Source organism: Triticum aestivum, chromosome 4A, assembly GCF_018294505.1.
Source record: "Triticum aestivum cultivar Chinese Spring chromosome 4A, IWGSC CS RefSeq v2.1, whole genome shotgun sequence".
Classification (NCBI taxonomy): domain Eukaryota; kingdom Viridiplantae; phylum Streptophyta; class Magnoliopsida; order Poales; family Poaceae; genus Triticum; species Triticum aestivum.
In genome coordinates this window covers 642,378,402-642,397,580 of record NC_057803.1, presented here as the reverse complement: position 1 = coordinate 642,397,580, position 19,179 = coordinate 642,378,402, and the positions used below count along the sequence as shown (strand labels likewise).

The 19,179-nt window shown below is 47.9% G+C and overlaps 1 pseudogene; it reads left to right on the top strand.

Annotated features, from left to right (window-relative positions):
- Positions 1 to 3,918: 3,918 nt before the first annotated feature.
- LOC123082858 (uncharacterized) lies at positions 3,919 to 4,259 on the top strand (annotated as a pseudogene).
- The last annotated feature ends 14,920 nt before the right edge of the window (positions 4,260 to 19,179 follow it).

The following is a 19,179-nucleotide window of genomic DNA, read 5'->3' as shown; positions in this document are numbered from 1 at the left end:
AAATTTGGCACAAAATACAATGGGGACAAATAAATCAGGACAGAGATAGTACATGCTAATCTTGCTACCACTTGGCATTGGCAAAGCTAGCTACAGTCCTACCTTTGCTTACCAATGTTGGGCAGAAACAAACAGTGGATTAGACCTGATTTGATTTCGATTGGAGTATCACTGTGTCTGTCAAAATGGTTATTCCCTTGCAAAATAATGGAAAACTTTGTAACAATAAAAAATTATAACAAAAACTATAGGTGCATGGAGTCAAAAGATTCACATAGTACACGTGCAAACAAAAAGATTCAAGTTTTAAACGAATAGGAGTACACAAGCATTCTACCAATGAAAACGAAGTCATGTTAAATAAAAGAATGAACAAATAATTTCTCCACCAACCTTCAGTTGTCCCAGTAATGTTTTCCCTATATATATGAGTCCACATCAACATGATCAGATAACAAGGTTCAGTAATTCATCCACACACTCTTATATTTTCTCCTCCCATTATTTGACATGTTAAGACACAAATAAATGAGACATGTTCATTGCATTTATTTAATTCCTGTCAAAATTTGTTATTTGCATGTGTTTACTTGAAAGAGAAATGCATCTGGTGCCCTTTTGCTCCTTGTAATTGGTTTGAGTCATAATTCTAAGAGAAAAAAGATACTTCGCTAATTGTGTGAGTTCGTCAGTGAGTACATGTTACCCTCAACTATGAACATGATGGAGCTAAGTGTGAATTTTGACTTCGAACAAGTAGCGAGTTGCAATTCACACACATCGACTTTTTTCGGCTGGGCGGCTCCATTTTTGGATTAGTTTGTCTGAATATCCCCACCAAGTCAAGCCTTATTCAGCCCTTAACTACCCTACCAATAATTTTCTTAGCTATGCAGGTAACAAAGGCTTATCCAATTATCAAACTCAAATCGGTCATTTTCTCCTCAGCAGATAGGTCGGATTAGAGATGACACATCAATTTGTTGTTGTCGATGGATGCCTTGGGGGTGATACAGTGTAGCGTGCATTGCTTGAAGAGTACTGGGTATTTCAGATAGAAACTCTCTCTGCCAATCATGGGTCAGTCCTGAACTGAGTAATGGCCCCATCACGAATCTGAAAAATCACTGCGGCGTTAAACAGTTGACGTGTAGGAAGGTCGAGAGGCATAGGTAATCCAATCCAAGACCCGGTCCTGTCCATCCAGCAGAGTATATGTAGGATATTCAGTCAGTGTGCGATCTGAATGTATTAGTCAGGCATTGGTCGCAGGAACAATCAAGGAATTTCAGTAATTCTAGCATGGTCTCTCTCTTACCTCCCTTTTTCACATGAGAGATAAGAGTACATAATAGATCTGAGTCATTGATTTGATGAAGTAGTGGTCTCATTAAGTCTTACCTTCTTATCTCCCATATGCAAAAAGAGGGTAAGACTGAGCATGTTAAAATTGGTAAATTTTAACATGTTCCCTCTTACATCCTCTTTTTATATGTGAGGTAAGAAGGTAATAAATCAGATCAACGGACCAGATCTACTTTATACTCTTACCTCTCATGTGAAAAATGACAACATGGTCAGACGGATCATATTAAAACTGCTCGTTAAAATTACTTGGAAAAGTAGGAGCAAGTTCAATGTCTGCATGTGTGCAGAATTGTAGTAGGAGTTGGGTTTTACATGCCCAACTTGCTGCCATTTGCTCTGGCAAAAGGTTGAACTGTAGTAGGACTTCGAGTATACATCTCAAGCTTGCTTGCATAACAATGTTGGACAGAACACAGAGTGTAGAGTGGAGGTAATTTCATCTCGATTTCGGTATCACTATGTCTGTCAAAAAAGACAGACACCTTCTCTTCTTGATTAGGTGAAGCAAAGGTCCGCTGCAGTCTCAGTGCCTCACATAAGCATGAGCACGTGTGTGTAAACGTGTAGTTCATCATCCACCGGTCTTGCTTCGTCTAGTTCATCGCCCGATTGTCATTGATCCGGTTTGTCTGCTGTACAGGTGCTGACATGTTATCCAGAGTATCAGAATAGTATCACAGCCTCCAGCCGGACACAATGTAGGAGGCGAGGTCGGCCTCAACTTCTTTGAGTCGATAGTCTCGTGTTGAGTGCCTCTGTCAGAGACGCTGGCCATTGGGCATTGCCAATGACTTTAGTTCCACCTCGGATATGGAAGGGGGCAAGAACCACCTTATAAGGAAGAGTGCCACACTCCCTTTAGACTAGTCTTTTGGTATGTGATGGGCTCTTTACTTGTAATGGTGTGTCCGATGCGCATCAGAAACATCTGAACATATGGCGGAGGTTGGGAGCTGGGCCTGGGACGCTAACAGCCTCGCGGCTCGCCGCCCGCTGGCCATCGATACAGAGTGTTCTTGTTTGCCCGGCTGTTCTTTGGGTGCTCAGTGATGACCACTTGTAATTTGTACGGAACAAAGGAATAGTTTTCTTACAAGGCCGGTTGTTCTATGGTTGCTCAATGATGACCACTTATAATTTGTACGGAACAAATGAATAGTTTTCTTTCAAGGAGACCAAAGTGAATGATTTACCGGTCTTGTCCAACAATGATATGTTATGTTCGTGATATTTAATCGAAGCATAATTCTTCACAATGTCATACTTGATCCTTTTGCTATCAGCATCAAATCCTCTATCCTTAAATAGCCATTTTTTTTGGAAAAGGAGGTCATCCCCCGGCCTCTCCATCCAGGTAAGAAATTTTCCAGCCCTCCGGTGATACCACATCATTGTCTGATGTCACTTTGAATATTATTTTCTCCCTGGTGCCGCTTCTCTTCCGCACGGTTGCACGGTTGCCTCTACACCCCCAAATCTAACCCGCCACATAGCTCGGTTTGTTGATTTTGATCTGTATAGAACTTGGATCAATTATAATGTTTCACACGTACGTGGGCTTGTGATGTTTTGTTCATTCCATTTTACTATTTGGCCGGTGCATAAGCATCAGGACAAAATGAAAGGAATTTATCGTGGATATATATTACCATCAGTTTTAAGGCTAATTTTCATCGATATATGTAGATCATTGAGTCAGTTTGCTGTCTGACTGTCTTTGGCTCGTGCTGGTCGCAGGAACAGTGCAAATAAGACTGTTGGCTGGTAATGTTCTTCTGGCTTTGGCTGAAAAGTGTAAGCGGAAGAGAATGGCAGTGAGGTGTGAGCAAAATTACTCCAATAGAAGAAAAATATCATGCGAAATGAAGCAATGAACAAATAAGTAAATTCTCCAAGAACCTTCAGTTGTGAGAGTAATGCTTTCCCTATATATATAAGTCTACATCCGCGTGTGTAGATAGCAAGGTTCAGTAATTCATCCATACAATTTGATATTTCCTCCATTTTTTTGTTTTAATTTTTTTCCTGCTCATTTTTTCTTAAATGTTTTATTCCTGCAAAAGAACATATTTGCTAAGTGGACTATGTTTGTGCCTGAAAAAATTATGAATGGATGAATCTTTTTTGGGTCAGTTGCAACTTGCAAGTCTTCCCCTAACGGTAACTCTTTGGGTCCGATCCGTTCCGTCGAGTTTGCCCCGTTCGCTCTGAGCCGCTGGACGGCTGAAGAAATCTCCAAGCTTGAAGTCTGAATCTTCTGTAAAAAATATGAATTCTGAAAAAATTGTTTGAATGAAAAAAAAAAGGAATATCTGATCGGACGGTGGCGTGCATATCGACCTGCCATCACGCTGACCAAGTAGACTCCATCCAACTAACCCTCACTGCACGGTCGCAATCCTCTGGACTCCGGCTCCTGCACGTGCGTACTCTGCGTCCCCGTGCCCTCCCAGTTCGAATCGGAGACTGGGCTCAGCAGCGACCCTCTAAAATGCCTGCCCCCGGCGTCCAGTTCGGTCACCAAACAAAATCTATCCATTCATTCAACGAGCAGCAGCAGCAGCAGCAGCAGCAAGGAATCCTTAGTGCCAGACTGCCTGATCCAAGTTCATCTTCATCAGAGAATCCATGGCCATGGAGAGGTTCTTCACGGAAATCGTCTTCTGCGAGGCGCCACTCGACGGCTATGGCATGGCACCTCGGTGCTCACCACGGGCGCGGACGACAGGCTGGTCTCAGGTCGCGGACGAGGAAGTCGGCGGTCACTATGGACGCTGAGAAGGAGTTGGGTTTCTTCTCTGGCAAGCCGACGGAGAAACGGCTTGCTGGGTTCGAGCTCGCCTTTGATGTGCTCAATTGCTTCGACACCGTTGTCATGTACTGAGCACCACGTCGGATTATTGATTTTGATATATATATGTATAGAACTTGGATCAGTTGAAATGATTCACACGTACTTGGGCTTGTGACGTTTTGTTCGTTCGATTGTAGTACTATCCGACTGGTGCAAATGCTTCAGTACAAAATGAAAGGAATTCATAGTTGATATATATTACTATCAGTTTAAGGCTAATTTACATCGAATTATATGTAGATCATTGAGTCAGTGTGCTGTCTGACTGGTAATCTTCTTCTGGCTTTGCCTGAAAAGTGTAAGCGGAAGAGAATGACTGTGAGGACAGAGCAAATTACAGTCTGTACACATGTGCAGAATTGTAGTAGGAGTTTGCTCCGGTTGTGAAAGTAATTCATCCATACACTTGGATATTTCCTCCATTTATTTGACTCGTTAAAACACGAATACGTGGGTGCTAGAAAGGGCGAAATAAGTAAGCACACGCAGAGGTCCCATACGTCTCCCTCCCGAGCCGCCCCCTGCGTGGGCGACCGGGAGGCCCCAGATCCCATCGCTGCCGAACCTCCCCCACTCCTCCTCCTCCTCCCTCGTCGCCGCCCAAGGGCGCGGCCAGGCGAAGCCTAGCCGTCGCCGGCGGCGGTGGGGACTCGGGCCCTCTCGCTCGGGTGAGGCTGGCGCGGGCTGGCGCCGCCGGGCCGGAGCGTGGCGACGGGCCGGTCGCCACAGCGGGTGGTGGCGGCGCCTCGGCGACGTCGATTCCCTGCGGCAGGAGGCCTTGCGATCTGGTGCGTCGCGGCCGCCAGGGACGGCGGCGGCGTGACCGGATCGGTTCGCGGCGACGCGGCCGGATTCTACCTTTGTCTAGCCCTTGACAGCGCGGGCAACTACGGGGGAAACCCTAGATCTCCTTGGGATCGAGCGATGGCGGCGCTTTTGCGTCGTAGTCCCTCTTTAGGGCATTGTTTTGGAGTTTGCTCCGGTTGAAGGGACCAGCGACGTCGGCGGCGCACGTCTGGTGGAGCAACTGCCGATGAAAATCGCGCCGACTATGGTCATGGCGGACGATGGCGGCGTCTTAGACGTCGTTACCTTGTCGAGGCATCGTCGTTGCAGTCTGCGTCATCAGGCTCGGGATGCTCCGGGGGAAACCCTTGATCTGGGTCTTCCGGATCGGACGATGATGGCGTTTTATCGCTTTCCCTCCTGGGGGCATCGTTTTGGAGTAAGTGCTGGCTGGGGGATGGTGGAGCGGTGCTTCATCTCACACATCGATGGCGGCGGATATTGGCGGCATGGCGCTGTGGAGGCTCGGCGTCCGATGCACGGAGATGGACTCGCGCAGGAGGAGGTTGCTGTCTGGCGTCATGATGACGTTGATGGCAGAGTGGCCAGACAAGGTAGAAGCCTCAATATAATCTGAAGACGGACCTGTGGAAGATGGCGGCGACGACACACGAGTGCGTCTGACCGGATTATGCCCCAGACCCGGTATGTGGCTCGGCTGGGGTTTCCGAATATGTTTCGGCTTCCGGCTTTTGATGTTAGGCTTAGGTGAGTGGTTTGGGTAGTGGCTCAGCTAGCACCCTTCATCATTTTGGATAGGAGTAGTGGCATGTGTTGCCAAGATGGTGGATTCAGGCACATTGTTGTAATATTTTGTAAGGTTCTCGAGAATAATCAATAAAGTGGCCGTATGCATTTCCCAAATGCAGAGGCCGGGGGTCATCCTTCTTTTCTAAATAAAAAAAAACACAGAAAGGAGAAAATAAAGAGCGAAGAGTCAAAGAGATGCAATGAACATGAATGTGTCAGAGACGTCAGGAGAGAAACAATATTTGCCCAATGAGTTTATTGGTATGCAGTCAGCACCATAGTTTCTCGGACCCTCACAAGTGGGGCCATAGTGACTGAAACCTAGGAAAAGCCCATGGAGACCCAGACCCACATTCATCACGTAGCGAAGTGCTACCAACATGATATAGGTTTTACTTACTCTGGGGCACCCAAATGGAGATCCACTTGGATAAGAAGGACACGGATCCACTCGGGTAGGAGCATTGACAAGGGCGCTTCCACATCATCAGAGCCTGCTGCTACCAATGCATTAAGGCGCCCGTTGCAATAGATAGTGGGCATACATATAATTGCTAGAATAATTAATCTTGTAACGTTGAAAGGCAAGAAGATAACGAGCACTATAAGAATCTCCTTGAAAACTACTTTACGGGTTCCGAAATTCTGTACACACACATCCATACGCAAGACCAACTCTCTTTGGACAGCAGGACGAGGGTTTTTACCTCATCACGGTGGACCTGAACCTGCACATCTTCTTGTGTCACCCTCCTGCACCTTGCGTGATCAATCCTTATTCCTTCACTCTCTACAGTCAGAATTCACCCCACGGTAGCCAGTTATCGAAAATCACATGTCCTGGTGATAGCAGCGGCACGACTATTTTTAGTAGCAACCGAGCTTGTCTCCTTGACGCTTCTCCATGTGGCTACTTCCGCTACTATTAAACTTGTGCTCTCCTTGTCGTTCGTTCAACTATGCCTTTTTATTCCCGTTCAATTACTTGAGAGAGAAATGGATTTGGCACCCATTTTCTCCTTGTAAGTGGTTCAAGTTATAATTCTGAGAGGAAAAAAGATACTCGCCAAATTGTGCGACTTTGCCAGTGAGTGTGTGATACCCAACTATAAAGAGTAAATAGCATAAAACTACCACATTACAGGCTAGGGTTACTACGAAAAACTACCACTATTTTGGTTGACTGTACCAAAAAATCCAACCTGCTCTGTGATTAAACTTCAAACTGTTTTATGACAGCTGAGACCATTCATAAACATTAACCGTTAACACCGTGATCATTGACCGTTAAGTTGGGCCAGGCCTATCTGTCAGCGGCATCTCCTAATAAGAAAATAAAAAAATAAGAAAATAAAAAAGTTAACCACCCGCTTCCATCCACGGGCTCCCTCGATGGGCTCTCCCGAGCAGAGCTCGAGGGCGCCTTCCCCAACGGCCTCTGGGTCGTGCACCGACCTCGTCGGTCTTCTCCGGTGATGCCGCCCAGCCGCTGCCCCGGAGCACCCCCCCCCCCCCCCCCCCCCCCCCCCCCCATCTCGATGCTGTCCTACTGCACTGAGGAGCCATTGTCGTCCTGCTGCAGCGACTAGAAACGGGGCGCAGAGGAGGGGCTAGAGCAGCGAGGTTGTGCATCCAGGAGGGCTCGTGCGCGAGGGAGATCAGGGGAGGCGCTCCAGATAGGGCATGCTCGGATCCGACAGCGAGTTGTTGGGGGAGGCGAACATGGCGATTTGTAGCAAATCACGGCGAGCTCCATGGAGATCCTGCGGCAACCGGCGGCGGGGTCAGATAGGGAACAAGGAGAAGAGAAAGAGGATGGAGAAGCAGCAAGGGCGCAGGGCTGGTTCGCCGGCGGCGTTACTGGTCGTCGGAAGACCCAAGACGAGGGGAGTCTCTGGATCGAGGAGCTCCTCCTGATCCAATCGTACCGGACTGCGGTTGCTTTTTTGTTTATTTGGACCCGATTGCTTTTTTTTAGACAGAGGACCTGATTGCATTTAAAAGAATATTTGGGCCCCACCTGCCATACCTGTCAACGGTCAACCTAGCAGTCAAACCTAACGGTCAACCTGACGAGTGGACCCGAGCTGTTATAAAACGGTTTAAAGTTTAATCACAAAGCAATTTGGGGTTTTTTGGAACAACCAAACAAAATAGTGGTAGCATTTTAGAAAAATAAGAAAAGTGATAGTTTTTCGTAACCTTAGCCTGTAATGTGGTAGTTGTTTCCTATTTACACCAACTATGAACGTGACAGATAGGGTCTTGCCTTAACTGTCTGAACATCGGGAGAGGAACGTGAGACTGGTTGGGCGGTTTTATTTCGGGATTAGTTTGTCTGAATATCCCTACCACGTCAAGGATTAACTACCATGCCCATAGTTTATTTAGGGCATCTCCAACGCCGACGTTAAAACCAGACACCGCATCCGTCCATGGAACCAGTCCATAAACACTGATCTGGAAGTCAACCCATCCAACTTTAACCGTATATATTTCAAACTAGATATTAAAATGATACAAATTTCAGCAAACACGACCGATTTCACTCAAGTTCAGACATAATTTACATAGATACACCCGATATTTCGGGCGTTTAACTTAAAACTAGAAAAAAAACTAAAGTTTGTAGCGGACGACGACCTCATATGCGTGATTGCCCTACTCGGCCGCACCCATGTGGTCAACTAGGACTGAAACTCTGGTAGAAGGTCAAAGCACCTGTGGTGGTCGTAAGTATAGACCTCCCTACCCCGCACAACCAGGAGGTGGTGAATTCAAGTCCCATTAGGGCATGAACAATGGTTTTATCTTAGCAGTTTCACGTAGGATAAATACTGATGTGGAGGAAAGAGAAACAAAAAAAAAGGCTTTGTCTTCTCTTATTTAAGAGATGATCTCTTAGCAACAAATCTCTCACCATATTTTTAGGAATGACAAGTTACTAGAGATTAAGAGAGAACTCATGGTACACCATATTTTTCTGTCATCTCTAGATTAGGTGGCTGGATTAAGATAACATTGTCTTATAAACCACTGTAAATGCCCTTACTCCCATATTTGCAGTTTTTAGCTTAACGAAGTATTAAAAAAAATAAGACACAGAGGGGTTTTGGACCATGTGTTAAGGATGGACGGGGAGATGCTGCAACTGCGCCAAAAGTGAATTAGTGAACTACATGAGCTCAGAACTAATTTATTCCTAGCTTAGAAAAATTTGAATGCAAATTGGGCGCATTTATAAATTTCGAGCGGTATTTTCTCGGGATTTTAAGGTAACTGCGTTTCTCGCCCATCCTCGGTATTTTATTAGGATTCGGTAGCCAGAACATTGGTAGGAGTTCGACTTTATAACCAACAGAAAAAACGTCATGTGAAATAAAGCAAGTTACCTTAAAATACTTTCTGTGTAAGTAATGCTTTCTGTGTATATATGTGTAGATAGCAAGATTTAGTAATTTCATCCATACACTTTGATATTCCGTCCATTTATTTGACTTTTTAGGACATGAACCAACGCGAGCACGTACAAAGAGAAAGTAACCAGAGAAGAATGAAATAGATGCAATGAACGTGAAAGAATTAGAGACGAGGAGGGAAACAATATTGGTTTTTGCTATAGCACATCTAGATGTGCTCCAAGTATGGCGCATTTTAGTCCTATGTCACTGATTTTAGGTGAAGATTCGTGTGGGTATTTTGTTTTTCCTCGTTCTTCCCCATTTTATGTTTAATTGAGTCCCTTACATGTTCAATAACAAAGGCACATTGAGATGTGCTAGACCCAAACAATATTTGCCCAGTGAGTCCATTGGTATGCAGTAAACACCATAGTCTCCGGGGGACTCATGATTGGGGCCAATTCTTGAAAATCAGATGCCCTGGCAATAGGAAGCATGACTATTTTCAGTAGCAACCGAGCTTGTCGGGCCAATTCTCGAAAATTAGATGCCCTTGCGATAACAAGCATGACCATTTTTAGTAGCGACCGAGCTTGTCTCCTTGATGCTTTTCCACTTGGCTGGTTCCGCTATGGTTAAAATTCCGCTCTTTTTGTCGTTCATTCAACTATGCCTATTCCCATTCAATTACTTTTGTGGGAAATGGATTTGGCACCCTTTTTCTCCTTGTAAGTGGCTCACAACATAATTCTAAGAGGAGAAAAGATACTCGGCTAATTGTGCGAGTTTGCCAATGAGTGCATGTAACGAGTTGCAATTCACACGCACCTTCTTCCCTTTTGGTTCGGCAGGACCATTTCTGAATTAGTTTGTTTGAATATCCCTATCTCCTCAACCTTAACTACAGCGCAAATAGTTTACTTAGTTTTTTTTCATATGCCTATCAAATGAGAGTTGGGCTCCATTATATACCATAATAGAACAGGATGTTCAAAATACAAAATGTATAAAATCTAAAAAAAATTATTTGACGGAAAAATCAGTATACAAGTCAAAGAAATAGCAAATCCGACGGTGGCATGCATTTTGACCTCACGTCACAATGCAAATTGGATCAGATCAAGCGGGGAGTCCTCGTGGGTTTCGCGTCCGCACGCGCTGGCATGGAGACAGACATAAACAATAGACTCCATCGAGCCCACACGGCATGGTCGTATTCCTCTACAGTCCCGCTCCTGCATGTGCCCTCCAAGTTTGAACTGAAGACCGGACGCGACCCTATAAAATACACACCCCCGGTGGCCAAATTTTGTGTTTTGGGATCTGATCCCTATCTCAGAAAATATCGGGATCTGACAAATTTTCCTGCCTACAGGCAACAAGGCGGTAGCCAAACACAGCCTACAGCTGGTGCCCCGGGCAGTAGGATAACGGCAGGCCACTGTCGGCAGTTTTTGTCGGCGGTAGGGTAACACAAACCGGACTCAACAAGGGAAAAAAAACAATAAAGCATACAACTAGGACACGGCTGGGATAAAACTAAAAACTAGGAGGCTTTGACCTTCACGTAAGCTTGTTTTCCTGATTAGACTTGTACAAGTAGTTGAATGGAGTTCTAAAACAGGGCTCCACTTTATCCAATGGAATCAACTTAATAGGTATCTCATCGATGGCAACTGTGGTGACCCTTGGAGGCTTGAATAAAGCATCTGACTTCCGTCTTCCTTGATTAGTACATGAGAAAGGCCTGGAGCCTAGTATACCTCTTCGATTTGTTGAATTTAACGTCTTTCTTTGATGTAAAGCAGGCACAATATACTCTAGCGTATTTTCCTCGCTATTATTGTCTCATTTCAAATGTATCTTATTTAGCACTAATGGCGGAACAACAATATTATCTACAATGATCACGCGGAAATCCGTTTGAGGCAGCTCATCTAATCGATCATGCACAAGATCCTGGTTTTCTCCATCCTGAGCTTGTCGCCGGCCCAGATCTCTGGTGCAAGATAGGCCACAGGCATGTCCCAGCAGTGCGGCGGTGGGAAGCAGGTGACGGAGAAGAAGGCGCAGCAGGCCGAGAAGGTCGTGCAGAGCACGCGGCCAGAGAGGAAGCTCGCGCCCGAGTTCGATGGACTCAACTGCTTCGAGTCCCAAATTCATTTCTAACATCCTAGCAGCTTGCTAGGTTGTATTTTCTTTTCACTCCTCGGCTTGTACCTTTTTGTTGCTCACTGAAGAAGAGACTCGCCATTTGTACAAAGTGAGTAAATGGATGAACTGATAATTATACGCCTGTTTGGTACAACAAAATTGTTGGGCTATATACAAAATGTACAACACTTATGAAATATGTAGACATGTGTTAAAAACTCAAAAAAAAATCGATGAAAAACGAAGAAAGAAAAAACACCTGAAGAATACCGATAAAAATCCCACCAAGAAATAAAAAAAACAAAGAAAACCAAAGTATAACAAAGAAAATCTAGAAAACCAATGGAAAAAACAAAAAAGCCCAGTAAAAAGAATACAAAGAAAATCGGTGAAGAAACTAAAGAAACAAGAAAACACACAAAAAATGAAAAAAAAACCAGTCGCATGGCGAACCTAAAATGACGCACCCCAAATTCAACAAACGACCTACACTAATGGGCCAGTCTACTTGTCGCCGCTTGTAGGCAATTGTTAATAGCAATTGGCATCGGCGAGGCCTCTCCACCACACTCCCCTAGACGGCTGCATAGCATGTGCTCGCTCCTTCAGCTGGGCCCGCATTGATTTCTGGGCTCAGTGTCTGGCTCTGCAGTGGCGTCGAGGCATGATGTTTCTCCCATGGTGCCCTCAGTTTGTGGCTTTGTGCGCATGTTGTAGGTGGTCCCCCCGTGGTGTCGGCAGTCAGGCCGGTGGTGGTTGATGGTTCCGCTCCTGTTTGTTTGTCGTATGCAGACTTGGTGGCTTCTGGTGAAATTCTAGGTCTTAACTCGACGGACATGCGTGTGAATCAACGGATTCAAGCAGAACCAGATGTCGATGGGGCAGGCTATGTGGGCAAGAAAGCTTCGAGACATCGAGTCCACTACAGATATGTTTGTTAATAAGATTTTTTTCTGTTCTTAATTTTTCTGAGGAGGATATTTTACATAAAGCTGCAAATATTGGGGTTTCTATGTATGCTACTCATCATGGGGTAGGGATGTATAATGATTTGCTGGATTCAAAGGTGGATAAAGCCATGACCATGCTAAAAATAACCGTGGCTACTAAACTGATGGACGATGGTGATGTCAGACGAGTGGGGATTCAGGTGATTTGCTTACTTGTGCGAGGATCTTGCTCGTATGAGTGTTATGGAACCAGAAGATCATGCGGATGTTTGGTGTTTCTCTAGGGACGCTGAGGGTAGGAAGGTTATGCGGACCTTCAGATGCCTTCGGCAAAGCTAGGGCGTACAATGATAACTTTGATCGTCTCCCAAATCAAATCCATGTTGCTGGACGACGCAAGGTGTAGCCATGGACTACACAAGGGGCGCATCAAGCATAAACCAGGCTTCCCTAAGTACCAGTAAGAAATCTCAAATCCCCTTCCATCATATGTAAATTACGTGATCTAATGCTAGGTTTATCATCGTCATACCGTAATCCTAAGGTATTATATTCAATAGTTTTTACTACGAGCACAACAAGTACGGCCTTGTACAGTTGTACAACCAACCTACGATATTCACTTGTGAATACATTAAATATTCCACCAACTTTTATTGAGCAAAAAAGATTAATTTCACCTTATATACCACACTATGGTCCTGAGCCTTGGTAACCTCAGCGACAGCATCAAGCGCCGGCGCCTCCAGAGTCAGCGGGGCCACGGGGGCTGGCACCCCGCCAGGGCGCTCCTCCTGGCCTCGCGAGGACGACCGGGCAGGGGAGGTGCGAGCTCCACTGCCTCCCCTTGCCACAGACGAAGGCGCGGCCACAACGGGTGAGCTTGCCCCAAGCGGAGCCACCGTGTCCCCCTTCAGCCTCTTCGCCGCAGGCGGCAACCTACCAAATGATCGAGGACGACAAGACTTGACAGCAAAAACCAAGAGCAAAGCGGAGTTCGAGTACTTACTGGTCAATCGCGGCGTGTTCCGGCGGTCTCCTGCTGAGCTTAAAGCCCAAGAGCCTCTTGCGGGGCGTAGCCTCGGGAGGTCCATAGGCAGAGGAAGGCGCACCAGAAGGGCTGGAGCTGGCTTCGAACAGTGTTGGGACCGGAGTAACCCCTCGGGAGATCAGCCCCGACATGTCCTTCCTCGGGATCACGGGCGGATCCTCTCCCCCTCGCCTGGTGTCGGCCTCGTCGTCATCCGGCAGGGTGCGGAGGATGTTGGCCCTGCGCCAGGGGGAAGTCTCCCCCGTCCCCTCAGTGGTCGCCTCCGAGTCGGGCTCCTCTTCTTCCTCGTCTTCCTCCTCTCCTCCGCGGGAATCATCGGAAGACAATTCCACCGGCGCCGCCGCCTCCTGGCCCTCACGAGGCATCTCCGGCACCAGGCCGCTCCCATCGAAGGTGGGCATGGCGTCCACCACCCAGTGCCAGTCTTGGCGAAGGAACAAGGGGACAGGAGCGCCCTCCAGGCCATCCACGTCCTCTCCAACCAGGAAGCGGAGAGCTGCGGCCAGATCCTTATTAGCCAGGGCCTCCGAGCTTAGGCGGAGATCGTCGTCCGCATCTCCAAGCCTCCATAATGGGCGCGAGTGCGCCTGAAGTGGAGCCACCTGCTCCGCGAGGAACTCCCTCATGAGCGTGGCCCCGGTCAGCTTCGCCACTTTCATGTTGCCCGGCCTCAGGTCGGCGTTCATCTTCTCCAGCACCAGCTTCGCCCGTCGGTCGTCAAGCTTCGCGCGAGACCACGCCTCGTCAGCCTGGGGCCGCTCCGTGGGCAGCACCAATCGAGAGTGGGTGCATCTGGCGTCCATCAAGAACCACTTATTCCGGAAGCCATCAATCCTCTTCCCGGCCTTCGAGATCGCGTTGGCTTTGGATTACGCGACAAAGCCAGCGCACGCCGAGGTATGGCCTCCGAAGACCCAGAGCGAGAAGAACTGGCGCAGCAAGGCCACGAAAGGCATCACCCCGACGTGCGCCTCGCAGTAGTAGGCGAAAATCGACAGAAGGAGAACGGAGTTGGGATGGAGATGAAGGGCCTGTAACCTGTAATGGCGGAGGACGGCGTAAAAGAACTCGGAGAAGGGAGGGACCAGGCCGGGGATGACGGTGCTCATGAATAAGGGGTAAAAGGTGCTCCCCTTAGCCTTCGGTGTGGCGGAGCCGGCTCGGAGCACAGTCTCCCCCATATCGTGGCCTTGCGCCGCCGTAATCAGACACGTAGAGGCGAGATTCTTCTCCGTCATGATTGAGGGATCCAGGGCCAGCGAGTACCAAGCCGGTGGAGCCTCGGCCTCGGCCTTGCTGGGCGCCATCACTCGCTGTGGAGGAGGAAGAATGAGGTAGATCTGTAGATTGCGGAAGCAAGAGAGCAAGAGCAAGAAAGGGGATCTGAAGCAAGGCGAATTGGAGCAATGAAGGTAAGCCTAACTCAGGCCAGCCTTTTGTCAGTCGGGCAGTTGCCGAGGCAGCGTGGGGAAGCGGATACGCCCACGTCCAATCAACTGCCACGCGGCGCCCAAGGCCGCAGGTTGTTGGGGCCCGCGGCGCTCCGCACTTGCCCTTTGGCTTCGCTGCTAAGCCAAGTCCGAGCGCGCCTTGGGCCCGGGGGCTACTGTCGGTGTTCTAGGAACGGGGGTCCCCAGACTTGTCTGCCTGCGGCCTGCGGCGTGGCTCAGGCAGAGGACCAGTACGGCCCGTCTACATCAACCCAAGCTCAAGACCCTCGCGAGGGGCCAGGCCTCGCGGGGCGGACGACGCAAGACTTCCTCGGGGGCGGCCTCACCAGGCGGGCTCGCGAGGAGGCGGAGAGATCAAGGCAAGGAGTACCTCGCGAGGTGCTCGTGACGCAAGCCATGACGATCGAGATCAGGCGAGCGCCAGCCTGCGCAATCTCCCCGTTTCCTCTTTGGTGCAAAGGGAGGAAGCGCAGGTGCGGAGTACCGAGGCATCAAGCAAAAGTTTCCCTATCGGTGCAACGAGAACAAGACCAGCAGGACGGCATGACGGAGGTCACCGTGGAGCCCAAGACGGCGTCATGGCCAGTGCCTTTGGCAGTCGAAGACCAACTTTAGTCAGGATAACTTGTACTAGTTGTCCCCCTTCAAAATGGCCGTTGTTGGCTCCCTTCCCGCTCAATATTTGGGAAGAGGATCAGGGCCTCTCTATGTATAGAGACAGCCACCACAGTAGAAGGCATCTAGATCTCACCTAGAGCCAACAGAGATGGAGCCATTCCTCTCCAAGCACACCACCACAAGAATACCCCTCGCGAGGCTGTTCTTCCTCTGTACTGTTCATCATCAGCCCCAAAGGCAATTCACCACCACACACTAGAGTAGGGTATTACACCACAACGGTGGCCCGAACTAGTATAAGCCTTGTGTCCCTCGTCTTGTTCATCGTGTAGCTTAGATTCGCGGCGAGGTGTTCGGACGTGGATCGGTAGGGAGAATATCTTCGTGCGCATCGCAGAATTCAAACCTTAAGAATTTTGCCAGATATCCGACATCAACCAATCATGACTTTCATTTTTTAAGGATGTATTTGTTTCATAGTTTTTGGGCTGGTACCTGATTACATCGCTATCCAAATCCGCTTCCCGTGTTTGGTTGAGTAAGGCTGTTATCGGATAGCCTGTAATCGAATTACATTGCTATACAAATCCTATTACGCCCACCCCTGGCTGTAGAGCGATCCCACTCCGATGCGCAATATTCGCTCAAGTCCTCTTTCTCTTCTCGTTCCGCCAAACAAGCCAGAATCCATCAGTCTAACCATTGCGAGATCTCTCTCTCTCTCCCCCATCCGCCACCGCCCTGCCGGAGCGCCACCTGAGGCAAATACTGTAGCAAAAGTACTGTAGTCTACAAAGGGGGCCCGGGGCTGACCTGAGGTTTGGTGTCCATGACGGGTGATCTATCCATGGAGCAGGAGAGTCACGCTGCGGTAGCCCGAATTTTCTTGTATCTTCGATCGTTGTGTTCTCTGTTACCGTTACCTGAATGAACCAAACAAAACCAGAAATACTCGGATTATAGCGGCCACATGGTGTAACCTCATTGCGTTACTGTTTACGCTAACAAGATACAAAGTGCTAGCAATGTATCAAATTGGGCAAATAGAAGAAGCATATGTTAAATCAGATAAATTATGTCACAGCTAAAATTTACCATGAGTGAAAATGAAACTAATCTTTAATATAGATTGATATTTACCGTTTGAGATTCAGGTTCTCCTTTTCAATGGAACATGACTATTTACGACTATATGTCGTAATCAAATATTTTTCCGGCTGTACTACTTCATCGTCGGTTCCGTCGAGTCAAAACACAAGGGACGTTGACCGAGCAAGTCAACAGCGGCAATGGCGACTAGTACAGAGTGCGAGCTCTGATCATGGCTTGACCGTGTGCTCGTCCGACGGACATCAGGGATTTTCCTTCGCACTTTCCCTGTGAGCTGCCGTATACTTTTTCATCTTTGTTTCTTTTACGAATAGTACTTGCTTCTAACACTACGGAGCAGACGGCTGAATAAGCATCGCCTCTGTGAGCCCCGTCCGGTCTGCAGTCAACTAGCGGGTAGCACACGCACGCGCGTACTCGGAGTTCGACCCGGAGAGCAGCAGAGCACAACCGCAACCCTATAAAATCACCACACCGACGCTCAGCGTCACAACACGCAAGAGAAGCGCGTAACTAGCAAAGAAGAATCACATCCGATGATCAGCGGCCGTGGCAGCAGAAGCGTATAGAGTCTTAGGTAGCCGAGCCTGAAACTAGCAGATCCATGGCCATGGAGAGGTTCCTGACGGTGCTTGTCTTCTGCGAGGGGTCTTCTGCGAGGCACCCCTCGACTCATATGGCACGTCGGTGCCCACATCCGGCGTGATCAAGCAGCTAGTCTCGGGCGGGGAGGCGAAGCCAGCGTCAACCAAGGCGGATGCCCAGAATGAGCAGGGGTTGTCCGGCAACTCAGAAGGCGCATCGGCGTGCTGGGTTCAAACTCGCGTTCGACGGCCTCCACTGCTTCGACACCATCGTCATGCACTAAGCAATGCTCTGGTTGATTAAATAGGAACGTACGTATGTGTAATTTTGACCTGTACAAGTGGACACTTGGATCAGCTAGATTGTTGGTCCCCATATGTTTCATTGTAGTATTATCTGATTAGTTCATAAGCTTCAATACAAATGAAAAGAAACGACTAGGACACATATCAACCTTTTTCTTCTCACGTGAGACTACCCACAGTGGGAGTAACATAAATGGTAACATCACACATCTCTAGGCAAAATTGATGATGTGGCGAGTAACTAATGAGAAAATAGGGGCATATGGTAACATAGCTAGTTACTGTAACATCACACATACCAAGATAAGATCAGTCTATAACCTAATAAATGATGTGCTGCATGACACCACATATATATTACTCTTCACTATAGAAGTAGTAACATAGACTAGTAACATATGCATGTTACTAGTCTAAGTTACTACCCATTGTGACTAGTCTGAGAGGAAAGTGGTACCCCAGCCACCACTGCCATCTCCTCCGGTTGACCACTGACACATGTCATCGGAAAAGCCCGCCGGCGGCTGGTGGCAGTGCAAATTATTTCCCTCGCACGGCGGTCGTGGCCCCCACCCCATCATTAGATTATCCTGCTGCAACAGGTACCCTATCACTACCGTGTCGCCAGCCCTAGGATGACAGCGGGGCCTTCCCCACACGTACGCTGATGACGGTGGCGGTGCGGCCACCCACGCCAGATCCCTAAGTGAATGAATGCACAAAACAATGTAATGCATTATTCTTTTTTTGTTTCTTGCAAGGGCTTGAAATCACTTGGATGAACACGTTTACCTCTTTTTAGGGTATCACTCTTGAATACTTTTTTAATGAAAGTACAACCAAGGTAGCCATTTTTTTACTGTTTAAACGACATTTGATCTATTAATACGCATGGCTTTAAAATATTGTATGCATGGCCACACATAATAATAAAACTCTCAATGCATGATAAGTTTTTTTTGCGAGGGAATGTATGATAAGCTTCATAGATTCAACCAATGCAAGAACACATGCATTCTTGTTTGCAGAAAAGCACATGTCACGTGCATTATCGAAGAAACAATCAAATTAATACTCCACCAACCTTTACCTGTGTCTATCTTTTCCTTATATATACGAGTCTATATTTGACAGGAGCGTATAGCAAGGCCCAATAGTTCATCCACACTTTCAAATCTTCTCTGCTCAAATCCTAAACCCTAAACCCTAAACCCTAAACCCGAGCATGGCAGACTACCTAACATCAAGTATCTCATGCATGAGATCGCCTGCGCTGGACCAGCCCTCTCCGATGGTGAGATCACGTCTCACAACCCCGTTGTTTTCCCTCTTGCTGCTCCAGTGGAACCGGTCACAGTGCAAGAGCTCTATAACCAACTTCTCTCCTTCGACGCTTGCATCAACTTGCTTCATTGAGTGAACCCACGGCAGGCTTCTGCTAATGCCGCATCTCGCGGGCGTGCAATAGGTGGCCGAGGGAAGGCTCACCAGGGCCGCGCCCGTCCCATCAACAACAATTGCAGCAGGTGCGGCGCGCTACAGTATGCGTGCCCATGCTCAGGCACAAGCGCCTGTGCCTATGGCCAATACGCAGGCGGCGGCGGTGGCTATGGTCAGAACACGGGTGCAGGCGGTGCTGGCTATGGTCAGCATGCATGCGGTGGTGCTTCCTCATCCAACACTCGTCATTCTCGCTGCCAGCTTCGTAAGAAGTCCATGCATGAGGTAATGAACTG